The sequence below is a fragment of the Struthio camelus genome, chromosome 1 (genome assembly GCF_040807025.1).
Source record: "Struthio camelus isolate bStrCam1 chromosome 1, bStrCam1.hap1, whole genome shotgun sequence".
Classification (NCBI taxonomy): domain Eukaryota; kingdom Metazoa; phylum Chordata; class Aves; order Struthioniformes; family Struthionidae; genus Struthio; species Struthio camelus.
The window spans coordinates 124,469,314-124,484,886 of NC_090942.1; positions in this window are offsets into that span (position 1 = coordinate 124,469,314).

Below are 15,573 nucleotides of genomic sequence, written 5' to 3' on the forward strand. Positions count from 1 at the left end.
TATTAAGTTATTTGCTTCTGTTACTGTATATCCAGGAGATTCACGCATGCCCCAGAGTTACATAGAAGGCAGGCTTTCTATCACCAGTGTTTATGCAAATTTTGCAGCTTTTATCATTTGGCTTAGAGTTTGGGCCAAAGCGCCAGCTCAGTATTTAAAAACTAGTGTGCCGTGGAGTAGCATCCCAGCAAACTCTCCCTGCCCCAGGACAAAAAGCAGGAGCTGTTGACTTCTAGTGGCACCATCCCTAATCCTAGCCTCTGAGCTTTGAATGAGTCAGTGGCAGACTGAAATCTTCAGTGCCTTGTTTTGATCCCTAATCCTGCCCAATCCTCAGCCTTTGATATGCAACAGAAGGCTGCTGGCAGCTGCTCTGAGTGGCTGCTCTTTGCCCAAGGGTGATTAGGAGATACCACATGCTAGAGCTGATGTTAGCATTGAGCAGGATAGAGACAGCATGGCCTGAAAAAGCAGATCTGCTGCTGGAGCTGGGAAGGCCCCAAGGGTGGAACTGACAATCATTTTGGCCAGATAGTGCTCGCTGACCTGCTGAGGAGGGCTAAATAACCCTGGCCATGACACCAGCTCCCATCCTGCCTTCCAACTTTGCCAATTATAGCAGGAAAAAAGGCTCTTCCATCCTAAACATTAACTGTGTGCCTATAGACACTTGTAGGAGCCCTTGCTGTATCCTAAAACAGTCCAAAAACCGTTCACCCCCTTTTAATGCCAACCTGCTTATCTGAATTTTGCAAATCACCTGGGCTTCTTCTGCTGTTTCTCAGCCTAGCCCTCATCTTAGCACAACAGTTCCATGAGCTAAACCTTATAAAAAAGCTAATAAGCCCTTGAGGACTTTGCACAAGGTCTCATCCAGGGCCCTCAGATGTCATATGGTAAAACAGGAAACTTGTCAGCTCCCACTGAACCTGCCCTCAGGCTTCTGAGGTGTTCCACTGCCTCCGGGGCTTCGATTACCACTGGCACCATGAGGGTGGTGGTTTGGTGGCTCCTGTGTCTGCTACAAGGGTATACAGGAAAGGGAGGAGTCAAAAGAGCTGAATGGGTCAATATGTGCCATATGCCTTTAAGGCTCAACCCACGAAAGTGAAGGTTGCATCCTGAGGGAAGACAAATCTTTGATTTGTTCAGGTGTATTTTGAGACAAATGGCAGAAGGCACAATAGTTTGACTTAGCATGCAGTGAAGATCTCTTGGCCTTTGCGTGCTATTCTGCTGGGTCCTGCTATGTGTTTAAGAACAGGGTGGCTGTCATTTTGGTGAAAGGGTCCTTGCTTGTATTGTACCAAGGTGGGGGTCTGTAAACAAAGGTATCAAGTCTAGGGTTAGGGTTAGGGCTCAAGCCCACTCACAAAGAGCTATATTTTTTGTTTGATTCTTCCAGTTCCGTAAAATGCAGATAAGAGTTAGCAACACCTGGTGCCAAGGTAATGATTAATTTAGGTTCAGCTCAGGATCACTGGCTCAAGCATTAAGAGTAGGTTTGGGGTCAAGAGCAGAAGCTGGAAAGTTTGATATAACATAAGAATTAGCAAAGCCTGTCTGGCTAAGACAAGGGTTGCATCCTGTGGAGGCAAATTGGCTTTGATTTGTTCAGAAGTGAGATGGGTTTTTCTTTGGACGAGGAGAGGGAATGAACTGAAAATAAAAGATCTAGTTTCCTCCCAGCCAGTAGGAAGGTTTATCATTGTGTTCACGATGCTGATGTTTGGATAAGGGCATTAGGATTTCTTGAGGGGTTAGATTTAGCATTAGGTGTACTGGTACTGAAGACCTAGGATTTTCTTTTGGAGCTTGCAGACTTGTATTATGGCTGCTTCTGTTCAGGTTGAAAAAAATAATATTTTTCTTTCCCCTCTGCCAGGCTGAGTTACTGGCTGAGGTCAGAATGTGTATGATTTAGGATACTTTGGCTTTAGCCATCATTATCCTCTCATCACATTTGGTATGGGTTGCTACAGAGTCTGCAAGGCTAAAATGAGACCTGTTGCCTGCTGGTTTGAATCCAGTGTTGATGTTTCAGGGCCAGATTCAATTTGTTGAACAAGTATTATGGTTTACACCCAGCGTGTAGGAAACAACAGTGTAAAAGTGAAAGGGATTGTGGTCTATCTAGGCTTAAAACAAAGAGTAGGAGGGGTGTTAGTCTCAGAAAAGCAGAAGCTATACTTACATGAAGAGAAGTGATGGCAAGCTTGGCTGACCATTGACTCCAAGGATGTGGCCTGGTGCCAGCAACACTGAGTGTGGTGTCTGTGTCTGGGACAGATGGAAATGGTTGGGCAGTACTGGGAAGCCTGAGAGTTACTTGACCCTGCTACTACTATTGGTCTGTATCGACCTTATAGACAACGCTGCTCAGGGTGTTTCTTCTGATTCTGTGGGTGGCAGAATTCCCCAAAACAAAATGCACGCTAATAATCCCTGCTGGCACCCTGTCACACGCTTGCTTTTTAGGCTGCATTTGATTCAGTGGTGAACTTCGTCAGACCTCACCTGTACCAAATGATCATCGACCTAACCCTCCAGCCATGAGCTTCTGTACACCCAGGAGTCTGCAACCTATTTCACAATTATATAGAGCTCCTCTGAAACCTGCCCCCGTGCCCATGTCCTCCAGGGCACCATCTGTCAGGGCAAGCCTGCTGACCTGAGCTCCAGTCCTAACCACAGAAGCCCACTTTGGTGGAGCACTGCCAGACCAAGAGCTGATGACCCGTTTACCCCTAGAGGCAGCTGTGCTTACCTTAAGTCTTTGGTCCTTGTTTTCAGCACAACATTAGACACAGCTTTTTAATTCCTTGTGTCCTTGTCCATAAGCCTAACCCTAGTGTTAGTCTATTAGTCTGGTCAACTCAACCCACACCAGACCTATTAGATAATTAGCTTTTACAGCAATCCCTCACCAAAAGCGCTCAACTTAGGAGTATCTATCAGATGAGATATTTTGCTCTTCTTCCACTGCCAGTCCTCTTCCTTCCTAAAGAGACTCTACAACCTGCAGCTGTGAGCCCAGTTCTCCAGCTCCTGGACCAAACTCCCCCTCGTAATCCCATGATACCCTGAAGCATGTCACAACAGCTTCTTCTTGCTGGCCTTTTTGGGGTTGTTTTAACAGCAGAGCAAATTTGAGAAAGTGGGAAGCCTCAGTGGGATCTAGTTCTCATCACTTTGGCCACCCCAGTTCCTAGGAGTTCATCTGGGTAAGCAGTCTACGTTCCCCCTTGGGTCAGTAAGAGGGTCAGGGCCCTGGCCCTGATGCAGGTCTGCATCTGAGGACGGTAGGATGAATAAGCACACTAGGTTTTCCTCTATCTCTTTCCACCTAATATTGAGGGAGCTTTTGCACATGTGCAGCCTATTAGAGGCCTAAAGTTGAGTGTGCTGTAACCTAAACAACTGTGATGAAGTGTTGCTGACTAGCTATTCCCCCTGATTTATTGGTCTCTGACTTGATCATATATTTTCAGCATTTTCAAAAGTTTTATCTGGGTTTTTTGTTGGTGCGCTGAATAATTAGTTATCAGCACTTTACCCTCTGTGGTCTGCATTACAGCCCACTGCCTTATGATCTGAGATGTGCAAGAGGGAGCCCATGCTGCAGTGCCTGTCTGGCCCCGCTGCAGAAGGGCTGTAAGCACAAGTCCTCAAAATTGTTTAGATACTTTGTGCCATGGATTTCAGCTTTGGCACAGGCAGCTGGCTAAGCCTTTCCACAGGCATTGCATCCGGACATCTGCCAGTTGTGAAAAAACGTCTGAGACATGCATCCTTGTTCATCTGGCACGTGCTGAGCAGGAGGTGATGGTAAGAGGAGATAACAGAGAGGTGCAGCACTAAGAGGAAGACAAACCAAACCCATAAACTCCTTTTTATAAGAGCTGTTGGAAAAACACCTGGTGGAGACCTGATTGCAGCCAGGGTGCTGTTACCTGATATTGACTTGATATCATGGAGCCATCTTGGGTGGGGTCTTTACAAAGAACAACTTTATTACAAGAATATTAAAGCTGTAACAGCTGGCTCAAACAATGCAAGTAAAAGGAGGAAATAAAAGAGGAGGATAAGAAAGCAATTGTCATAATTAGGCAGGAGGAGAAAATTGAATAGACTGTGCTGGAGGGAGCAGAGGCAGCAAAGCACTGCTGGGTTACCTGTTGCAGGTGTTGAGCTGTAATGGCAAAGAGTCTTTGGGTGGTGGAAAAATGCCAGTCCAAAAAAAAAAAAAGAGTTGTGTAATTAATATCCTATGAATAATGCAAATAAGTGCCCTCACATGTAGTTGAATAACAGATTTTTTTACAGAGATGCTGCAGAATTCCACAACGTGCCTTTCTTTTCCAGCTGCCTTGTTGTTTGATTTCCTGCCTCCTACTCCATATTTCTGTTGCAGGAGTTGTTGGGGGGAAGAGTTAATTTATTTTGGTTTGTTTTTTTTCAACGAGTACGTGAATCTTCCTCTGTCTCCTCCCACTTCACTGCTGTTAGAGACAGATCCTTAACAACTCAACCCAACAAAGACAAGAGGAAGCGAAGGAACGATCGCTGTGCACCTTTATCGTAGATAGCAGAAACGAAAGGGAGAAAGTCCCTGCAGAGGAGGGAGGAAAAAAAGATTGCTGTGGCTGGGCCTGCAGTTCTGTCCCAACTAGACCAAGTTACAGAGGTTACTGCCAACAGCTTTACTCTTGCAAAACTCTGCGATGGTTTCTCCAGAGTAGCAGATATCCGTTGCCTCCAATTTCTGGAAGCGCTTGCTACAGCCCTGTAGGATACCAAGTAGAGGAAAAACTTTTAGCAAGGGCTGAACTGCATGTCCCAGTCCTTTGTGTTTTTTTTTTTTTTCCCCATGAGTCACTGGGGCTTCACGTTTAAACTCTGGATGTCTTTAATCACTGACAACTCAAAGGGCAGGCCGAAGAAAAGCAGAAGGAGGTGAAGACAGCAGGTTTTAAGCACCCTTCCAGTGGCAACTGGCACACCTGATGAGAAGACATGTAGGCTGGGCTGTTGGTGTGTGGGATTGCTGTGGGCACACCTACTCACCCTGGAAGTATGGCCGGGTCATGCCACAATGAGAGCACAGTCAACACCTGCTGTTTTCAGGGTCAAGCAAATGTAAGCATGTCAGAGTTGTGTTGAAGGCCTGTTGCTCTAAGCCTGCAGTCAAGGATGCAGGTACAGAGATCAAAACAAGATAGGACAGATATATTTGTAGACTAATCATCTTTTAAGACAAAAAGGGACCCATATCTAGGGTGTGTAACCTATGCATAAGCCAGGCTCTAGCTTGGAGCAGCTGTTCTTTGGATAGCCACATAATTTCTTTTATCCATATGTTTTAGAAAAATAATTAAACTGGATGTGAGCATTTCCAGTGAGGAACAAGGGTAGCTTCCTGGCCTAGATTCTTTTCGTGGCTTGAACGAAGGATGAAATGTCAAACAGGGCTGAATTTAATCCATAGTTAAAGGATTAATTCTTCTTGGCTCTTCAATAATGGCACATTCAGTGGAAATTTGGTGGTTTTAAGTATGTCCTAATGGAATATTAATAACCACATTACATATTAGCTGTGTCACAACTCGGGTACTGCAGCCAAACTCTGCTTGAAACACTGAGGTGTCTGTAGTGACAGCTACCTTCACTGCCGTCAGCCAAATGCCTTTTGGGTGAAATACGAGGAGGATCAGGCTGGTTGTTTTGCAAGGTCATTAATGAGTTAAAAGTGCTAGGGGGAAGGGGTTGGAAGGCAACACCAAAAGCTGAAGCTGGCTCCCCAGTTCTGGAATGTTTCTCAAGCGAGAGCAACAACTTCTCCCTCTCGTGCACCTTCCATCCTCTTGCGTGGAGCAGCAGGGCTGCTCCCCAAGGCCTTGCCCTCTTGCAAAACCTGGCCTGCATGTTTTCTCCAGAAAACAAACTGCCAGTAGTGCTGGTGTGCACCAGCTTGCTCTGCGTGTGCGCAGCAGTGCTTGGCGTTAGCACATCGGTGCAGCGCCATGTGATGCTGGGGCAGTGGGAAATCTGCGGTAGTTTTGACGCCACGCATCTGCTCCTGGGGTTGTTTTGCTTCTGTAACTTGGTATTGGCAGAGCAGCTTCAGTATCTGATTGAGGAAGACAATTAAAGTCATTTGGGAGGCCTTCTAGGAAGCTGTAATCCTCAGGCACGTTCACGGCACACAGACGCCTCTTGCCACGTGAGGGACAGCCAGGGCTCAGCCCAGCAGCCTTTCACATGGGTTCAGCCCAGCTGTTTAGGGGTGGGGGGGCACCCACAGCTGCACCTGAGCGTGCACAGGTGCACAGGCTGCGGGCACCCTCGGCACCGCACCAAGGTCGCGGTGAAATTCCTCACCGAGATATATCACCCTGGCTCTGCTCAGGTCCATGGTTCACTTGGCTGAAAACTTTGCCTCCTTCCATCTTGCTCTCTAGTGAATGTTGTTAATTTGAAACGTATTAAGGACGTAGAGCAAACCTGGAAAACAAACAGAGCCTGGAAAAAACAGCAGAAGGGCAGAAAGAGACTTGATTTGTTACTACTTGTAGAGGTAGTCTAGAGCTGTGACCAGCCACTTACTGTGGGGGTGTGCATGTGTATGTGTGAAATATTTATATTTCACACATCTATATAAAATAAATCCTTAGTAAATACCTCTCTATGGGCCAAATACTGCCCTTCAGCGTACACTTGAGAATGTTGCTGCATCAGCAGAGAAAGTCATTACAAAGTGTGTTGCAGAAGACGACAGGGGGCGGGGGAGGAATGAAGCACACTATAAAGATAAAGGAATCAAATATAAATAAATGCCTGCAAGGGCACAGCTCCTCTCCCAGCAACTCCTCTTGCTGGTGACAGTGGGGCTCTGGGCAGGAGCAGCGTGCTTACCTACCTTTTTGGATGGCAGTCTTCGCTGCTGAAGCTACTGGATTTGGATTGTTAGGATGAGATGTGATTGGAACTTTTAATGATGAGTAGATTCGTAGAAGAACCACTAAGAGTTTGTATCCCATATCTCATGTGATTGCTAGTTGAAAGGTAGATACAATCTACTCTGTCAAAATAAGGAGTAGAAGCAAACTCTAAAGGCAACACTTCTTTAGACTGATCAAATACATTCTTTCAAGGGCTTATTTTATACCATAGATAATGAATGCACTGTTACTGGTGTTGAGAACAATGTAGGATTCTGGAAACTTTTAAATATTTATAACAGGTAATGCGAATATTGTGGTAAGTGACTGAGGTGTAGAAGATGTTTTTCCTATGGGCATTTTATTTCTTAATCGCTTAGAGCAGGATTGTTTTTGATTCTTCCTTAGGCTTTTAATACTGGAAACTGATGCAAGACACCAACTTGATGAACACTGCTCTGATCCGTCTTGTGCTTACTGGGTTGGGAAAAGCTATACCAGAACAACCATACTAGCGTTCATGGCTGTGCATGTGGCTGTTTCTTCTTTCATTTACAACGTGGATGTGATTTCTTACATTGGCAGTATGTTAAAGGCAATTGCAGCAGGATTGTGCTGTGTCCGGCCTGAACCTTTGGGAGCCTGCATGGTTGCACCCTGTGGCAGCTTTTAGGACTCCAGATGCTCTGACAGACCCCTGGAATAGAGTGGTTTTAGGGGACAGCTGCAATCCACTAAGGTACTAAATGGTTGGCGGGATTAAGCTGGTGAAGCATTGCACAAACTTCAGTCCATTACTACCATCTCCTTTGTGATTTCTGTAATCTTTTTTTGAAAGCAAAGACTTAGGGCCCTGTCTGTACCTGGCTTGCATGAGGGTGAGTTTGGTGGGTAAAAAGGTCTGAGAGTTCCCTGGCTCAAAAAGCAGCTAATTTTCAGCATAAAAATAAGAAATGAATATTGCACTGTGTGTGTGTGTGTGACCACATATCTGTGCATGTGAAGGCCTGGAGTAGGCATGTATGCATCTATATGTCTGTGCAGGTAGCTAAGCACATGTGTCTGTGTGGGTAGGCACACCTGCGCACACACATCTGAACAATTTAGGAGAGAGCAACCAGACCATCCCTGTGATCCAAATGAAGAAATAGCCACATTAAAAACCAGAAATAGCCTTTGATCACATTCTTATTGCCTCTAGTTCTCTTACCTCACTCAGCCTCACCCTGTCCCGTGTCACTGCTAACTGCTCACAAACAACAGCATGGACACAGTGGCAGCTAGGCCGACATGCACTTGCTGTGGGACTGATCAGAAGGTTGGTCGTTTCTCCAGGGAGCTGTAAAATATTGTTGTCACGCTCACATAAACCTCTGACACCATGTCCTTTGGAGCAGGCGAGAGTGTGAAGGATGAGGGGAAAAGGGAGGAAGAACAAGGGAGCCTGCAAATTTGCAGGCAGGAAGAAAGGAACAAAATGGTCCACATGCTAGGGTCCCTGCGGCACACCTCAGAACAGACAATTCTGGATGTTCACAAGGAAACAACTGGCCTTTAAGCCCAAGGGCTTTTTCAGGTGCCTTACTGCGTACGGGGCTGGGTGTTGGAGGGAAGTGGCGTGATGCTGCACTGCCTAAGGTGAGACAGCAGTGCTGCCTGGCGCCATGGTCGAGGCTCTCCACAGGGCAGGAGCGAGCTTAGGAGATGGCATTTAAAGGATCTGAGTGGCAATCAGAGTGAGTTTTACTGGTCAGTTCTTCTGAAGATATTAAGTGTGATGCTGGGCATGCCGCTTAAGTCAGGGTCCCTCTGGTTTTAATGGGAATTAGATATATAAAAGCCTGTGGAGTCTAGTTTCAGAGTCTTGTTGTCCATCTCTGAAGGCAGATGGTGGTCACTCGTTTCCCCTCGCTCTTGTCCAGCTGCAGAGCTGGCATCGTTTCCTCCTGCGACACTGGGGCCTCTGTGAGCTCCTGGGGGCCTGAGAGCAGCATTTAGGCTCTCCCAGCTCCTGCCTCAGCTGTCACTCAACCTTGCAGATGCCCAAAGCCTCTCGGGGTGGGTGCTATCCTGGACACACCTCTTGGCTGAGTGCAGGGTCTGCTGCCCTGGCAGCGGTGAGCAGCTGGAAACCTTCTGAATTTGGCTCTTGCCCCATCTATCATGCCAACAGGGGAAGCCCTTCAGGGGAAGTGTTGGGGAGCAGTTGAAAGAGTGATAACCTCCCCCCAGAGAAGTGTGCGGCTTTTCTCTGGTGCCCTCCAGCATGGAGGGACCCTGGATCAGCTCAAGCAAGAAGGGGCTGAGACTGGCAAAACACTTCCATCCTGCATTCCCCGTAACTGCAGAGACGAATGAGCAAAACACTCCTCTTCTCAGAGGGAGTTCCCTACCTGTGGTGCCTCCAGGGACTGGCACCCCACCTGACGCCTCCTGCAGCTTCACCCTCTATGTCATGGCAGGAGGAAACCCTGCGATCGTGCTCTAACACGTCTCCTCCAGCTAGGAAAAGTGGGGAGGGAGAAGCCAGTGTGTTCCTCTGTGTTTGTTGGATATCCTTTCCCTTTCTTTCTTTCTTTTTTTTTTTTTTTTAATACATCCAGGAAAGCGGTAACTATTTGACAGTAGAGGGAAGCTCAGTGGGAGGAGGAGAGGAATGAGGAGGCCTAAGCTGCACTGCTGGCAAAGGTTGGTCATAAGCCTTAATGACTACCTAGCCATTTTCCTTCGCTGGGTGCGCTGCCAGCACAGCTAATTAACATTGGCTTTACCATCAGGCTTTACCCAGATTTAAGCTTGGAACAAGTTGTTTCGGTAACTAAGTCGGAGGGGGAAGTGGAGAGAAATGCATGGAAAAAGTCCAGCAGCATTTGTAACATGGCCCTGCTGCCAAGGAGCGGGCTGGAAAACGTCGGCCAGCCTCAGCGCAAGCCTCCTGCGTGGGGCTGGCAGCTGCAAACAGCGGCCCCATCAGTGGCTGGAGCCGCCCACAGCGCTGTGTTTGCCAGCGCACGCCACGCAGGCTGCAGCCTGAGCTCACCACCCACGTCAGAGGGCTGGAGTGGGAGCAGCTGCGTCACGGCAGCCTGTGAGGGGGCAGAGAGGGCATCCCACCAAAAATGAGTCCGGGGCTGCGTCCTCAGCTCTGCCACAGCCACGGCGCAGGAGCCGGGAGCACTTCTGCATCTTTCTCTTTTGCCAAACTGGGTAAGCCAGTGATTGGAAATGAATCCCCTGGCTTCCCAATCTGCAGAGTTTTTGCTTTAGAAGGTGCCTAGGAGTTGGTACCGTTTCAGCAGAGCAACTACTGCCCTAGTGAAAGAGGAGGGCGAAGCGTGCTGTGCGTTGTGGCTGCCATGGGGGCATGCTGGCTGGAGCTGTGCTGGGTAGTGCACTAAAGTGAGTTTCTTTCTGGGATCAGTGCACTGAAAAACATGTCAGGAACCAAAAAGGGGAAGGGGAAAATGAGCAGTTTTGAGAGCAGTTTGACCTGAAGACTAGTGGAGCAGTACTGTCTGTCCTTGATAAACCACCATTTGAGTCTGGACTTAGGTCAAGTGGGAACAGATAGCTGCCCTGCTCATCAGCATTTGGTGTCCTTTGTTCTTCTGCTCCCCGAGGCCACAGTTACTGTTCTACCAGCAGTCTTTATAGCTATGCATGTGCAGGTACCTCCTCTTCCTTCTCCTCTTCATCCTCCCACTGAGTCAGACCCCCCCCACCCCAATGGCAGATCTCAGTTGGGGTACAGGCTCTGGCATCCTTGGGTGGAAAAACAAGGAGCTTCAACATGGGGAAAAAGCTTGGCACATCCCATATGTACTGAAGGTAGTGCAAAAGTTGGACATGGAGAGAGAGAGAGAGCGCGCGATCCAGGGCTGCACTCAGTAGAGAGATGGCTGCTTTGTTCAAAAATTGGATTCGAACAGGAAGATACTGAGGAATAGGTTTTGTGCTTTGGGAAGCTGGTTGTCAGATTAAATTAAACTCAAGGCATCTAGTCATGCTTTTCAAATTTCTTTTCATGGATTAGTCTGCTAATTAGATTAAAAAGGATATACATATTTTTAAGGGAAGATGTCAGAGATTTTTGTGAGCCCCCAAAACTGGCACAGTGACTTCAGGCTAGCCTGCCTGAACAACATACATGAACTTCTAAATTCTGATTTTTGCGACTGTCGAAGCCAAATTGCACATGTACATTTGGATATAGATACTGGATAAAAATTCCTGATATCCATTACACTTGTGGCCTGTTTAACCTCCTATGATGCCCTTAGCTAAGCATCTCTGCCAAGGGCAAAATGATGCTGGGACAAAGCCAGCCTCAACTGGGGCTCTTAAAACACATGGCAGACATTGGCAATGGCAGCACAGAACTTAGCATGTTTGCCTGTTGATGGACTAAGAAAAGCAATTCCATTCAAATAGCTAAAAAGGAGATGTGGTTGGACTTGGTCCCTGTTGAGGAGGGAGTCAGAGCCCTGCACCACTGCTGCGTTCCTGCTACAGCCGCATTGGCACCCTCAGGGGTGCCCATGCAAAGGTTGTCGTCACCGTCCCTAGTCAGGCTTTCACCTGGTGAGGTTGAGCACTACCCTGCACCTGGGCTAGGGCTTCCTGCCAGCCCTGCCATGAGTCTACTTACCCAGGTCGTTGGCATTCAACATGAGCCTGCACTGTGCCTCACGCAAAGGGAGAGCCTGGAGGAGGGGTTGGGAGCCCCTCCTGAATTGCCTGGTAATGGCATTGCCTGGAGAGAGCCAGTGGATAAAGGAAAATAATACAGGGAAGAGCGCAGAGAAGCTTTTCATCGTCATTTCCACAGCTTTAATGGCTATTTGTGCTTTCACCTTTTTTCTTCTCAAGCCTCCTGAAGTCACATGTTTTTTTGTGGCGTTTTTTAAATAGTCTTTGCTCTACCTAATTGCAGAGAAAAGCCTGAAACTCTCTCCCACAGCATTTCAAAAACAGAAGGCAAGAAAGATGGTGGCATCGGTAATTTTAAATCCCATTCTCGTCTGGGTGCCTGCTATGTGGTTCCCTACAAGCCTGTGGCTTTTGCAGCATGGTTGTGATGGCAGCGAGGAGGTCCTGGCCTAACTGGGAGTCGAATGCGCTCCCGACAGACTGCCTGCTGCCGCTCCGGAGCCTGGCCAGCGAAGCCGCTTGGCCAGTGCGGCTGCCTTCCTGCACGCTCCCAGGTCTGCCCCGTGACACGCTGCCTCTCGCCATCCTCATCTGGCACGGAGGCAACTGGTGACGCTGAACCGCTGGATTACCGTAGCAGCACAACAAGTCGGGATCTGCCTTTTGCTCCCTGGTCTGTTGAAACAGCTTCCTGTGTTGTTATGGGCTGTTTAATCAGCTTTGGGTTGTGAATCTCCTCCTGGCTCAGGTCTGTGATGGGAGCACTGGAGCTATTGTTTGGCATTTTGCCACAGCCCAGGGTTAAAAAGTGCATCCCAAAAGCAGTGAGCACAGAGGAGCTGAGTGGTGTCATGCAGCATCCCATTTGGTCTCTAATACCAAAACTTTGCTGCAAAAGCCATTGGAGGCTTCATGCGAAAGCCTGAATGCCCATGTGAGTGGTTTTGGCCAAAAGACAGGACAGGCTAAGCGTTGCTGATGTCTTATCTGAAAGCACTGGCCCCAGGACATACATATAAAGACGACCAGCACCCTTTCTTCCTAGCTTGTGTGGGTCATTTTCAAGGAAATTGATACAAACCAATGCCAGCTCTGTCCTCTCCAGTGCCAAATGGGGAAGGATGAGGGAAAAGTGACACTGAGCACCGCTGGGAACACCGCTTCCCCTTGGCAGGAGGAGCAGCCGCTGATCAACCCAAGGGAGCAGGAAGAGGAGGTAATGCATAGTTAACTGCCCCAGCACCAAAGCACCTCCACACCTGAAATCATTGCCTGCATTTTCCATCACACTGCTGAGTGAGTCCTTTGCCTTATACCAACCAGTACAGGGTTAAAGGACAGTTGAGGAAAGTAGAGCCCCCCCCCCCCCATCCCAAATCACCACCTCTCCATTAAAGGAGACTCGGCTGTGCACACACAGCAGCTCGCACGCATCGTGTTTTTCTTGTAACCCTGTTGTGCAGAGCTAAGGTGGTGCAAGAGAGGAGGCAGGAATGAAAGGGCTGATGTTTGCCTCCAGGGCGCTTCGCAATCGCCCAGCAATTCATTCTCTTTGCTGCTGAGCGTGTTTGCACCGCAGGCTTGTCAGGTCCTCCGGAGGCCTGTAGGAACAAGGCACTGCAGTGCTCATGCTAAGCAGCAGATAAATAAAGCTATGAGGAGCTGGGAACCAACTGTTACAAAGATGGATAATCTATCGGGGCTGCATCCCCCCCCCAGCCCCGCCCCGAAGACATAGACACAGAGGGAGATGTTGTGAGGCTGCTTTTCTGCTGCTGGGGGCCCAGTTCAACCCCTCCACCTGCCCCCTGCCCTGAGGAAGCACAGTCTGCAGCGTGTTTTGGTTGCCCTAATCCAGTTCTCCTCCATGGCAGGGTGAGGAGGAACCACTCCAAGCACTGGGGCACAAGAGCAACATTAACATTCCTGCTTGTCCCAGCAAGGTTAGGGAGCGGGGGGGGGGGGGAGAGACCATCTACAGACTAGTGCAAGGTCTGCCCCTCATCCAAAAAGGGGCTTGTGACATCTGAGTTCACCTTATCCTTTTGGAGAGGGGAACATGGCACCTAGGCCTGGCAGAGCCTGTTATGTAAAGGCTCGAGCTATACCTGCTACTTTGCTCCTTCAGCTGAAATAGCTGCCTGGGGCTGTGGGCAGAGATGATAAGGAAGCGGGTGAACACATCGCGTGCAGAAGCCCTTGTACTGTCGCTAGTGTCACTACCTTATTTCAGTGAAGAGCAAGTGGGATTGACTTTTATCTTGCAGCCCTGTCTTCTGCCAGGGAGTAAAGTAGCCGATAGGCATCCTAAGCACAGGGGACCTGAGGCAAAGCTCAGCTCTGCCGAGCCCACCTTGCTTTCATAACACATACTAAACCCTGTTCTTTTTGTTGGTGGTGGTGGTGGGTTTTTTTTCTTTTTTTTTTGGCTTTCAAGCACATACATAGAGTTTTGTGCATATTTGGGGGGGGGGGGGTTGCTTGTTTGTCTAAGCCAGAGGGTTGAGTGGGAAGAGCCCACGTGTTACACGATGGTTCATATCATTGCCTTTGCTTAATTTAGGGTGTGAGCTGAAGTTGAGGGAAGTAAGCTGGTGAAAAGTGGTGTGAGGGACATGTTTCTTTTCAGACTTCATGTGACTTAGTTTAACCTGCCAAGGAAACTAGGAAAAATAAAAGATGAAATCAGGTATGCATTTATGGTAGGATCACCAGGGCTTATTTTTTGTAGGTAATTTAAATCAAGTCAACAATTGGGTGCCTTGCTATAAAAACAAGGCCTAATACTGCTATTAGGACATTCTGCATTGTCTGCAGGTGGTTTCTAAAGAACAGGGCTAAGATTTGAAAGCACCAAAGACATGCTTGTAAGCAAGCTGGAGAACAAAACACACGCACACACACACACGAACGAATGAACAAACAGGAAAGTCACCCACAGGAGCCCTTTACAAGGCAGTAATTCATAATTGCCATGTTAGTGCTAATTTTGCACCCCCATTCACCCCTCCTGCCCCAAGGAAGGCTGGTTCCCAGGTAAGTAAACCGACTACAATACTGGCAGCATGTCATGCAAGCCCTTTGTTGTTTTTTCCCAGAGCCAGCCTTCTATGTAATACATAACTGGTGCTATGTATTGTGAAAGACTGCATGGAAAATAAAGACTCATGAGTGTGGCCTCACGTTTAATTAGAAGCCAATGTGCTATTATTATTAGGCACTGAAGGAATGTACTGGCAAGGCCATGCTTGATGTGTTTTAGAAGTATTTTGTACATGTACTTTCCCCTTGTCTAGCTGGCACGCACCAGCTTTATTAGCAGGCACAAGACTGCTGTTAGCTAGTCTTACTGCTTTTTGGAGTTTAGGCAAATACCACTGCAATAAAAGTATCTCAAAATTCACTCTGGCTGATGCTGTTTGTTCAGAGGACTTTCCAATAGCAACGTCTGGTGTGTCCCAGGCTAGGCCAAATGTTTAATCACAACAGCACAGGACTTGAGAGAATGAGTCGTCTGTGGTTAGATTTTTCTATAAGGAGATACTGATTAAGTACGGCTTAATAAAACAGATGAAAATTTTATTGGTCTCAGAAGAGGTTGAAAGAAGCAGTAGGAAAATTGTGATGTTTTTGTTTGTTTAATGAGAAGCTTCACTGTCATCTCCTTTAGGAAGCTCACAGTGACCTCCACACTCAGGTATAAAGTGTATTTCTTTGCAACCTCCACATATTGGCATGGCATTATTATCTACTCCCTAACACAGTTTCATCAGGCAGACAGTGTACTGACTCGCATAGGCAGTAGTTTGCATCTACATGCCTATATAAAGCGAGAAGCCCTACGCCGAAAGAAACTTGGTGTCAGGAGTAGCAAGCAGGTGCATAGAGGTACCCTTCTTGGATCGAGGAATGTTTCAAACTGCTCACAGAGCAGTTATCTGAAGTTGTGTACTACCTGCAGTCTGGCTGAAGGGCTTTTTGC